The sequence below is a fragment of the Vigna radiata genome, chromosome 4 (genome assembly GCF_000741045.1).
Source record: "Vigna radiata var. radiata cultivar VC1973A chromosome 4, Vradiata_ver6, whole genome shotgun sequence".
NCBI classification, from domain to species: domain Eukaryota; kingdom Viridiplantae; phylum Streptophyta; class Magnoliopsida; order Fabales; family Fabaceae; genus Vigna; species Vigna radiata.
The window spans coordinates 14,357,899-14,367,439 of NC_028354.1; the positions used below are offsets into that span (position 1 = coordinate 14,357,899).

At 35.2% G+C, this 9,541-nt stretch overlaps 1 pseudogene; it reads right to left on the reverse strand.

Annotated features, from left to right (window-relative positions):
- Window positions 1-9,541, reverse strand: part of LOC106758400 — a 42,334-nt pseudogene that overhangs the window by 12,504 nt on the left and 20,289 nt on the right.

The window sequence follows — 9,541 nt, forward strand, 5'->3', positions numbered from 1 at the left end:
CTAATAAAAACTAATTATTATAATTTAAAATTAATTATTATAATTGATACTTCCAATGGCACTCCAAGAGAAAATATTCGATGAGTGAAACTCTTTAGCTCAACGACATAAACGTCGGACCCATCCAATGGTCGACGTCAATTTCTGCACACCCATTATACAATGCTAAGAGTGAGAGATTGGCACTAAGCTCCATATGACGTCGCGTGTCATATGGGTTCAACGTCAAGTAACATNAGCTTATACAGTTCGACGTTAAGTTAACGTCTCCTGATATGACGTTGGCCTCATATTGGATATTAAAGACCGAAAATCACTGACATCGAAGCTCATTTTTACACTAGCGAATTCTTCTAAAGAAGTTCAAAATGAATAATTGTAAACCTGTCGCTACTTTGTTGGTGTAGTAAACAAGAAGGTACAAAAAGATGATGTAGCAACTGTGGCACAATCATCAGAAAAAGNAGAACTGCTAAAACCACGAGACAAGCAATATGGTTACGACGAATACTTGAAGAAATGGGAACTACAAGATGGACTATTATCTACTATGACAATAAATCGAAAATAGTAATAACAAAAAATCCAATCCATCATCAAAGAACAAAACACATAGTTATTAAATATCACTTCATTCGGGATAAAGAGACAACTAAGCAAATTTGACTCGANTACTATCCAACANGACAATAAATTGCATATATTTTTACGAAGTCATTACCAAACCNAGATTTAAACTATTGCGCAATTGTTTGAGTTACNGAATTTGCATCAAGGAGAAGTATTAAAGTGTATTGCAAATTCTAGAAGATTGTAGAAACTCCTAAGATAGCAGAACTCAAATATAATACAAATTATAAAATATTGTACAAAAGACTAAGATAGGAAGAAAAAAATCAAGAACATTCTACATATGTAAAAATCTAAAAGATTCCACAGGAGTTGTGACTAGTATCTTTTAGAATAATGTATGGGTCTATAAATACCAATACAATCTACTAGTTGAGGTAAGACAACATCTACAACAACTAAGATAACTACAAAGTACATTTCTTCCAACTACTATTTTCACATTCTATTATCTCCACATATTGTTTATCCCATCAACTATTTTTTTCACAACCTAAAAATATTAAAATTGTACCTAGTAAAATAATTATCCATCAAACAAAATCTACTGCTAAATAATATAATATATTATAAATGATTTGAGGTTAAGAAAAGAGTATTTTATAACACAAAAAAAATAGTAATGTAATACAAAAGAAGACTATTTAGTATATATAACAAAAGTAATTAGGATAAGTAATTCTGACCTTTTCATGAAATAAACTTTGGATAGTTGTGTTGAGATCGACATGGAAAGTGAAATCAGAATCGTTTGATGTTTGAATCCCCGAAAACATTGCTAGTTTTATGAGTCCTTCAGAGAAAGTTATCATATTGGAACATTCAGTAATCATCATCTGTTGTAAACATGGGCATTGCAATGTGGCATTTCCTGAATAAAAGCTTATTAGCCTCGGTAAGTATTCCAGCTTAATCCATCTGAGTCGTCCAAATAATATCTCATCACAACCATCTTCCTCTTCATTTCTTGCAATTTCTTTGATTGATCCACAATTTCTTATGATTAGAGTCTCAAGTTTCACCAAACTTTTGAGTGTTGCAAACGTGAATAAATACTCCACCCTTTCGCAGTTTATCACATGTAACATTGTAAGATTGATGAATGACACTTCACAAGAAACTATTCTTTCTACTAGAGGGCACTTGTAGAGAACTAACTTTTCAAGTTTTTCAGTGTATGGTTGTACCCACGTGTGCTCTAAACCTATACACTCCAACTCCTTTAATACCAACAAATATAATTCTTTCAATCCAGCGAGTACTTTGGGGTGAACTTGAAGCTTTTGAGAGGGAAATATCTCCTTCAGACCAAAGCATTTCCGTATTGTAAGCCGTTCTAAATTGGGTAGCTTATGGAAGAAATCAAAAGGCAAACTATCTTTCCCATTGTTATCATCCTCAAAGAATAGTATAAGATATTTTAATTTCCAAAGAAGGTCTTGTGGCAAACGTGCATCACTCATAAGCTTAATGTTTTCCTCATTGAGTGTCAGTCCCTCCAGTTTGGGAGAAACCTGACATTTGACGTCAAAAAAATTCAAAAGACGATGTGTTGATGTTAGTTAGATACTATAAGAGGAAAATATATCAATGAAAAGAAAAGGAAACACAAAAGGTTAAATTATAATGCTTAATTACCTTTTCAATCGAGAACAAAGGTTGCTGTAACAAGTTAGTTGGAGCCTCTAAAACAACTTCTTTTTTACTATCATCATCAAAGCTTGATCTGAATACCTTCAGCTTAGGACAACGTTCCACATATAACCTATCTAACAAGGGACATTCTAGATGATGCTTTCCAGGGTAAAAACACGTCAACAGTGGCATGTTTTCAAGATATAGATATGACAAACTAGGGAATTCAAACATTATTGTCGTTCCATATTCCATTTCATCCCTTCCAACTATTTCTACCATTTTCTCACACTCCCGTATATCAAGCGCCTTCAACTTCCTAAGATGTTTGGCAACTGATAAAGGGAACAATGTTACTAGACTTCCACAACCACGAACATCAACTTCTTGCAAATTCGAAAAACTAACAATTTCTTCTAGATTTTCCCTCCATACACATTTTAAATTTGACAAGTTGTATAATATAAGCTTTTTCAACCTTAAGATTATTCCCTTTGTCTCAACCTCAATCTCATCAGTGTCAAATATTACTTCCACTGCATCGGAGCTATGCACCTTCAATTCTTCTAATTTCTTCAAGTAAGGAAGTATATGACATGGAATTACGAAGGATCTATTGCACGTTATATCGAATTCCAACTTCCAAAAACTGCCAAAAAAGTTTTCTGATACAGTAGGTTTTGTATGTTGAACTCGCATCATTCCAAGATAATCATGAAGAATCATAAGCTTTGAGTAGTTGAAAAAATCCTTGCAAGACAAGAAACTCAATGTCAGGATAATCGACAAGTTTCATATGCTTTCTATTTGATTAAGATCACTTTTGATTTGAATAAATACTTAAGTCACATTTTCATAATACGCCTGCAGCTTATTTATTTAATTATTTATTTTTATAATAGGTGCCAATTATCTAAGATATAAAAAGACAAACATGAGAATAAAGGATGGCTAATTGTAAATTTTATTTTGAAATTTCCTTAAAAGTAAAAAACATAAAATATTTTTTATTTCTTTCTAGAAACCATTTTTTAAAATAATATTATTGTGTATTCTTCAACTTTAAACCTTAGTATATGAAAATATTTAAATTTATACATATTTTGAAACTTGTTTATTTCTTATTTTTAATTTATGATATTATATTTTTAATGTTATTATGTATATTATTTCTTATTAATACTAATTTCAACCACCGTTATGACAAGTTTAACCAATAAACCTTGTTATGTCTTTGGCATATTTTTCCACAAAAATACTATTTAAATTATAAAAAACCTGTTTTAATTCTTCAATTTTCAAAAGTATGATTTTAGTACTTAAACAACAACTTTTATAGGGTTAAAATCATTTTAGTCCTTAAATTTAGTGTTTGGAAATTCAAATAATATTTTTTCAAATATTAAAGATAATTCTTTTTTAAATTTAAAGGTGCAAAGGCACATTTATCTTAAATTTTTATTAATAAAAAATAGTTAGACCTTCTTTTTATTGAGAGAGATTCAAAGAATAAAAATATTCAAAAAGAACAACACTATATGCCATTAATATTTACGATACCTTTTAGAGAAAAATAAGTAAGTTTAAAATAAATTTAATCATATAACTGAGTTTTCTTAATAAAGATGAATTAACTAATCAGATCTTTAAAATGGAGAGGAGGAATAACGATATAATGTTTTAGGCTCATAATTAAATGTAATTTTCTTATGAAAATAAAATTACATTGTGATTTTCTTAGTTGTAAAGCGAAAGAAATATATAAGGCTTAAAAAAAAGTATAAAAGGATAAAAAAAATGTGTTTTTCAGGCTTAGTAAAAGAATGAGCAAATATATATGAAAAAAAGAGAGAAAAAAAAATTACAATATATAAACCAAGTAAGAAAGAGAAAGCAAAATATATGTGTTGAATTTCGCAGTAAATGTAAATGGGGAGAAAAGGAAGCTGAAGAAGAAGCAAAGTAAACATGGAATAATTATAAAGTCAAATCAGATCAATTTCACTCAATTCAGATCAATTCTAGGTTAAGTGAATGTAGTTACCCTCTTTTCGTTTTTTAGTCACCTTGAGGTCTCATGCAAGAACCCTTTTTTTTTTCTCTTGTATATGCCAATACAAAGATTCTTAGGAATACTCTTTTGTTTGCGGTTCCAAGGAACCTTTGGAGTATTTATCTGAGTTTTTGGTATTTCTAGATATTGAGATAAACTTAAATTTTAGATTTTTATTAATAATTTTGTTTTAATTTTATTTTATTAGTTTTGAGTTTAATAATATATAGTTTGATTTTGATGGAAATAAAATAGGAATAGGTAGTTATGATTTTTTATTTATTTAAGTACAATATTATTTTATGATCAATTAAGTAGATTATATTTTTAAGATAGTTGATATTTTATTTTTAGTTTTTTCTCTTTATTTCCGTAATATTGTAAGTGCCACAACGATTTAAAGTCTTTCAATTATCAATGAAAAGTAAACTTATTTTTAGGAAAATATATGACTGTGTGTAACAGTGAGATTTTCTTAACAATGGTATCAAAGCTTTATGCTTACTGAGAAAAAGAAAAGAGTGGAGAGAGTCAAACGCCGTGAGAGAAAAACTGAGTGCTTGATTTTTTTAGAGAGATCACAAATGTTGTCAATGGTGTGAGTGTGCCACAATTGACGAGAAAAACTAAATATGATAATTGGTGCCTATAGATGAAGATGAAGCCATTATTGAGATCCCTAAACATTTAGGATATGGTGGAAGACAGGTACGTTGAACCTGATGAGGATGATGAGGATGAACATCAGACGATGGCACAGATGGCAACATTGAAGAAAACTCGTGCAAGAGATGAGAATCAGCAAAGGAAGCTTGGGAGATATTGCAGGTTGCGTGTAAAGGTGACAACCGCCTTAGACAAGTCCGAATACAAGCTCTCAGAAGAGAGTTTGAATAGTTGAAGATGGGACCCAATGAGCAGATAACCGAGTACATAACTCGGGTGGATAAGGTGGCCAACCAACTTGGTAGGTATGGAGAACAAATGCCACCTAACCGGTTTGTGGAAAAAATTTTGAGATCCCTTACAAAAGATTTCAAAATTATCGTGTGCGCCATAAAGAATCGAAGGAGTTGTCAATTCTCACCATGGATGAACTTGTTGGGTCATTAGAATCCCGCGAACAAAGGAGAACAAGTTGGGATGATCAGGTTGAACCCGACGATCAAGCACTACAGGTACAATTTGACTCGAATAAAACTCGGATTACTTAGAGCCGAGGTCCTGGCGGTAGAGGGTGAGGAGGTGGAAGTAGCCGATGTAATTTTGAGAATGATAGTGAAGAGCAAACTGGTCAGCAGAATTGGTGTGACCGAGAACAAGGGAAAGACTGAGGAGATCAGTCAGGAATGGAGGGTTTTAAGTGTGGCAAGTACGGCCACTATGCAAATGAGTGTAGATCAAGCAAGTGCTACAACTGTGGCAAGGTTGGCCATACTCCAAAGTATTGCAAGATCGAGACAAAGGGGGAGATGAATCTCCTTACTAAAGATGTGGAATAAGAATGTGAAATCTTGTTGCTGGCAAAGAGCTCGGATACAGTGGACATGGAAAATTCAATCCCAGCAATGGATGAAGTGATCTCGGTAAAGGATGCAACAATTGTAGAGAAGGAAAACCTGGAGAAAGAACTCAAAGAAATATATGAAGAGATTCAGCGGATAGGGAGGCTTCTAGATGAAGCTAATAAAATTATGAATAAGCAGAGGGTTGAGCTTGAGGAGCTGAAGAAGGCGGTTGTTGGAAAAGAAGAGAAAGCATCTAGTGTTCTTAAACCAAACGAAGAGGAAGTTGAAGATGTTGAGAAGAACTCGATGAAGATGTCGGCCAAAATTGTTGAGAAATCGCATAAGGTTAGAAACGAGTTAGTCAAGGTTATTGAGAAGTCGGACATAACAAAGTCAGTCAAAGCATTAAAGAGGTCAACCAGGGTAAAAGACAGGAGGGCCATAAAGAAAAAGAAGTCAAATTTGATTGAAAGAAGCAAACCTAGTGTGAGATGATGCATATGGAAAGTCAAATGAAAGAATGAAGAATTTAAGTTTATGGGGGAGTTTGTTGGGATAAACTAAAATTTTAGGGTTTTATTAATAAATTTTTTAAAATTTTATTTTATTAGTTTTGGGTCACTAATATTTAGTTTGATTTTAATAGAGATAAAATAGGAATAGGTGTTATGATTTTCTGTTTATTTAAGTACAATATTATTTTACGATAGATTAAATAGATTTTATTTTTAAGATAGTTGATATTTTATTTTCAGTTTTTATTTTTATTTCCGTAATATTGTTAGTGTCTACTATCACGCACGAGATGTATATACCTCGACGTGAGGAGGGTGTGTTGGAAGTCCCATATCGACTAAAGATAAGGTCAATTTATAATATATAAGTGGGGTGCAGACCTCACCTTACAAGCCGGTTTTGTGNATCTGCAGTTGAATTAACAAAGCCAAGAGAAAGTTTAAACACTCGAAGGTCTGTATACAAGGCACGGGGTGCTTGCTTTAGTCCATAGAGTGATTTTTTGAGGTGGTAAACATGATCAGGAAAACTTTTGTTGACAAAACCAGGGAGCTGGAGCATGAAAACTTCCTCTTTGAGCGTCCCTTGACGAAACGCATTTTTGACATCAAGTTGGCGGATGGACCATCCTTGACGAACTGCAAGTGTGAGAACAATGCGAATGGTGACCGGTTTAACAACTGGACTGAATGTCTCTGTATAGTCCCAACTAGGACGTTGGTGAAAACCTTTGGCAATTAGTTGAGCCTTGTACCGATCAATCGAGCCATTCAAGTGTCTTTTGATTCGAAAATCCCATTTGCAGCTAACTAAATTTTAAGTAGAGGACCGACTAACAAGTTCCCTGTTATAGCAGTATAAGGCGTCAAACTCAGCTTGCATAGCTGAGCGCCAATCAGGGTCGCGAAGAGCTTGGGTGATGGTGTTGGGCTCGAGTGGAGAAGAAGGTTAGACATTGAGGTTAAGCTTCTTAAAGAGTTTGAGAATGTTGTTTTTGGATCGGGTAATGATGCCACCTCCATCGGTTTGGGATCTCCTGTTAGGGTTGACATCAGGTTGGGATGATGGCACAAAACATTGTGAGGATGGTGTTGAGGTTGGAGGTTAGAGAAGGGATTCAGAGTGTCCAGTGGAGGGTTAGGCTGGTGTCGGGGAGTTGGGGAAGGATGAAGATGAAGGGGCAACCGAGATGTCCTCTGATGGGTTTAGAGTGGTACTGACCATGGGTTGGTTTATGGGATGGAGTATGGAAAGTTGAAGTGGGTCTTGTTGTTGCTCTACACTCGGACTGGCTTGAGGTACTAGGGAGTTGTACGTTCAGATTCAACGAACTTGACATGGCAAGAGGTGTAGATCCTTCCTGTGGTTGGATCGAGACAAAAGTATGCATGTTGATCAGCCGAGTAACCTACAAAAACACACGTAGTAGACTTTGGTGCAAGTTTATGGTTAGCATATGGTTTAATCCAGGGAAAACACAAACAACCAAACAACTTTAACTTATGATAATCCAGGCTAATTTTTAGTAATTTGGAATAGGGTGACTGGTACCCAAGAATTGATGTTCGGAGACGATTTATGAGATAGTCGGTTGTTGTCATGGTGTGAGGCCAATATGTGCGGGGCAAACCTGAGTGATGGAGAAGAGAGAGACCAGTTTCGACAATGTGTCGATTACGACATTATAAAATTCCATTGTGTTAAGGTGTATGAGGTGGGGTGGTGTGATGACTTATTCCATGAGTGCTTAAAAAAGGACAGAGACCAATATATTTGCCACCATTATCCGTGTAAAGTATTTTGATATTGTGATGAAAGAAATTTTCAACAAACGACTTAAATTTGGGAAACAGAGTTTGCACATCAGATTTACGTTTTATCGGATATAGCCAAATATAACGAGTAAAATAATCAACAAACATGCGATAGTAGTGAAGACCATCAATTGATAAAATAGGGGAAGTCCATACATCAGAGAAAATTATTTCCAAAGATAAGATGATTTAAGAGTGATGTGTCGCTCCACTGTCAACCAAAAAATTAGTTTGAGATGTGCCAGCAGTTGCAGTATGGACCTTAACCTATCTAGAGTTAGCAAAAGAGGAAAGAGAAGGTATCGGGACACCAGGGTGTTGTTGCTAGAAGGTGTGACACTGAGACAGGACATGGCCCTTGACATTGTACCACTGACAGCGACCAAGAAACGGTTTACGATTGCCAGGGTGTGAAGTTGATGATGAAGAAAATTGCTCAGATCGAGTTTTGTCATAATGGTTGGGTTGAGCCTGTGCATTCAAGGCTATCATGGGAGCAGGAACCTGTTGTTGAGCAACAATAAGGGAGAGTTCTTGAATGAAAAGCTTCTCAAGAAGGTCATAAAAAAGAATGGTAGTGTCCCTTGCATTGACACCGTCAATGACAACTCTGTAGCCATCATCGAGGCCACGCAAGACATGGTCAGTCATGTCTTCAACGGAGACAAGAGAGCAAAGTGAGGCAAGGAGATCTACAGTTTGCTTCAGAGAATGGATGTAGGTGGGGATGGATTGGGTACCTTTGGATGCCGTGTGGAGATGCTCCTTTAACTGCTTGAGGTGGTTGTGGGATACCTTGGCATAGGTGCGCTGGAGAAGAGTCCAGAGATCATGTGATGTTTTTGTTTGAGACATCAGGGATACCACTTCAGGGGAGGGAGTGGCGAGGAGAGCACCGTATATAAGACGGTCCTGTCGACGCCAGGTTTTATAAGCAGGATTCGGAGTTGGAGGTTCAACGATGGTGGAGACCATCGATATCGACGCAGGAAAGGATCCATCTGGATATTTGAGAAGATCATAGCCATCAAGAAGAGCTTCAACTTGAAGTTTCCAGGTGAGGTGATTATAGGGTAAAAGCTTTNTGACACTGTTGAGGGTGATACAAGTGAAGGGTTTTGATGGCTCATGGGTTGTTAATAGATGAAGAGTTGTCATTGGCCATGGGAGGCAAAAAGAAAGGAAGGAGCAGCGTCTTGTGTTGAAGAAGAAAAAAAAAGACAAAGATGATTGTGTTAGGCTGATACCATATAGAGAAGTATTTGAATGAATTGATTTTGCCATTGGATTACAGTAGTATAAATATACAAATTGATAACGTAATTGGAAAGAGTAAAGGGAACAAATTCCACCAATTTAGCTCTAACAATTAACCTAAATAAAGG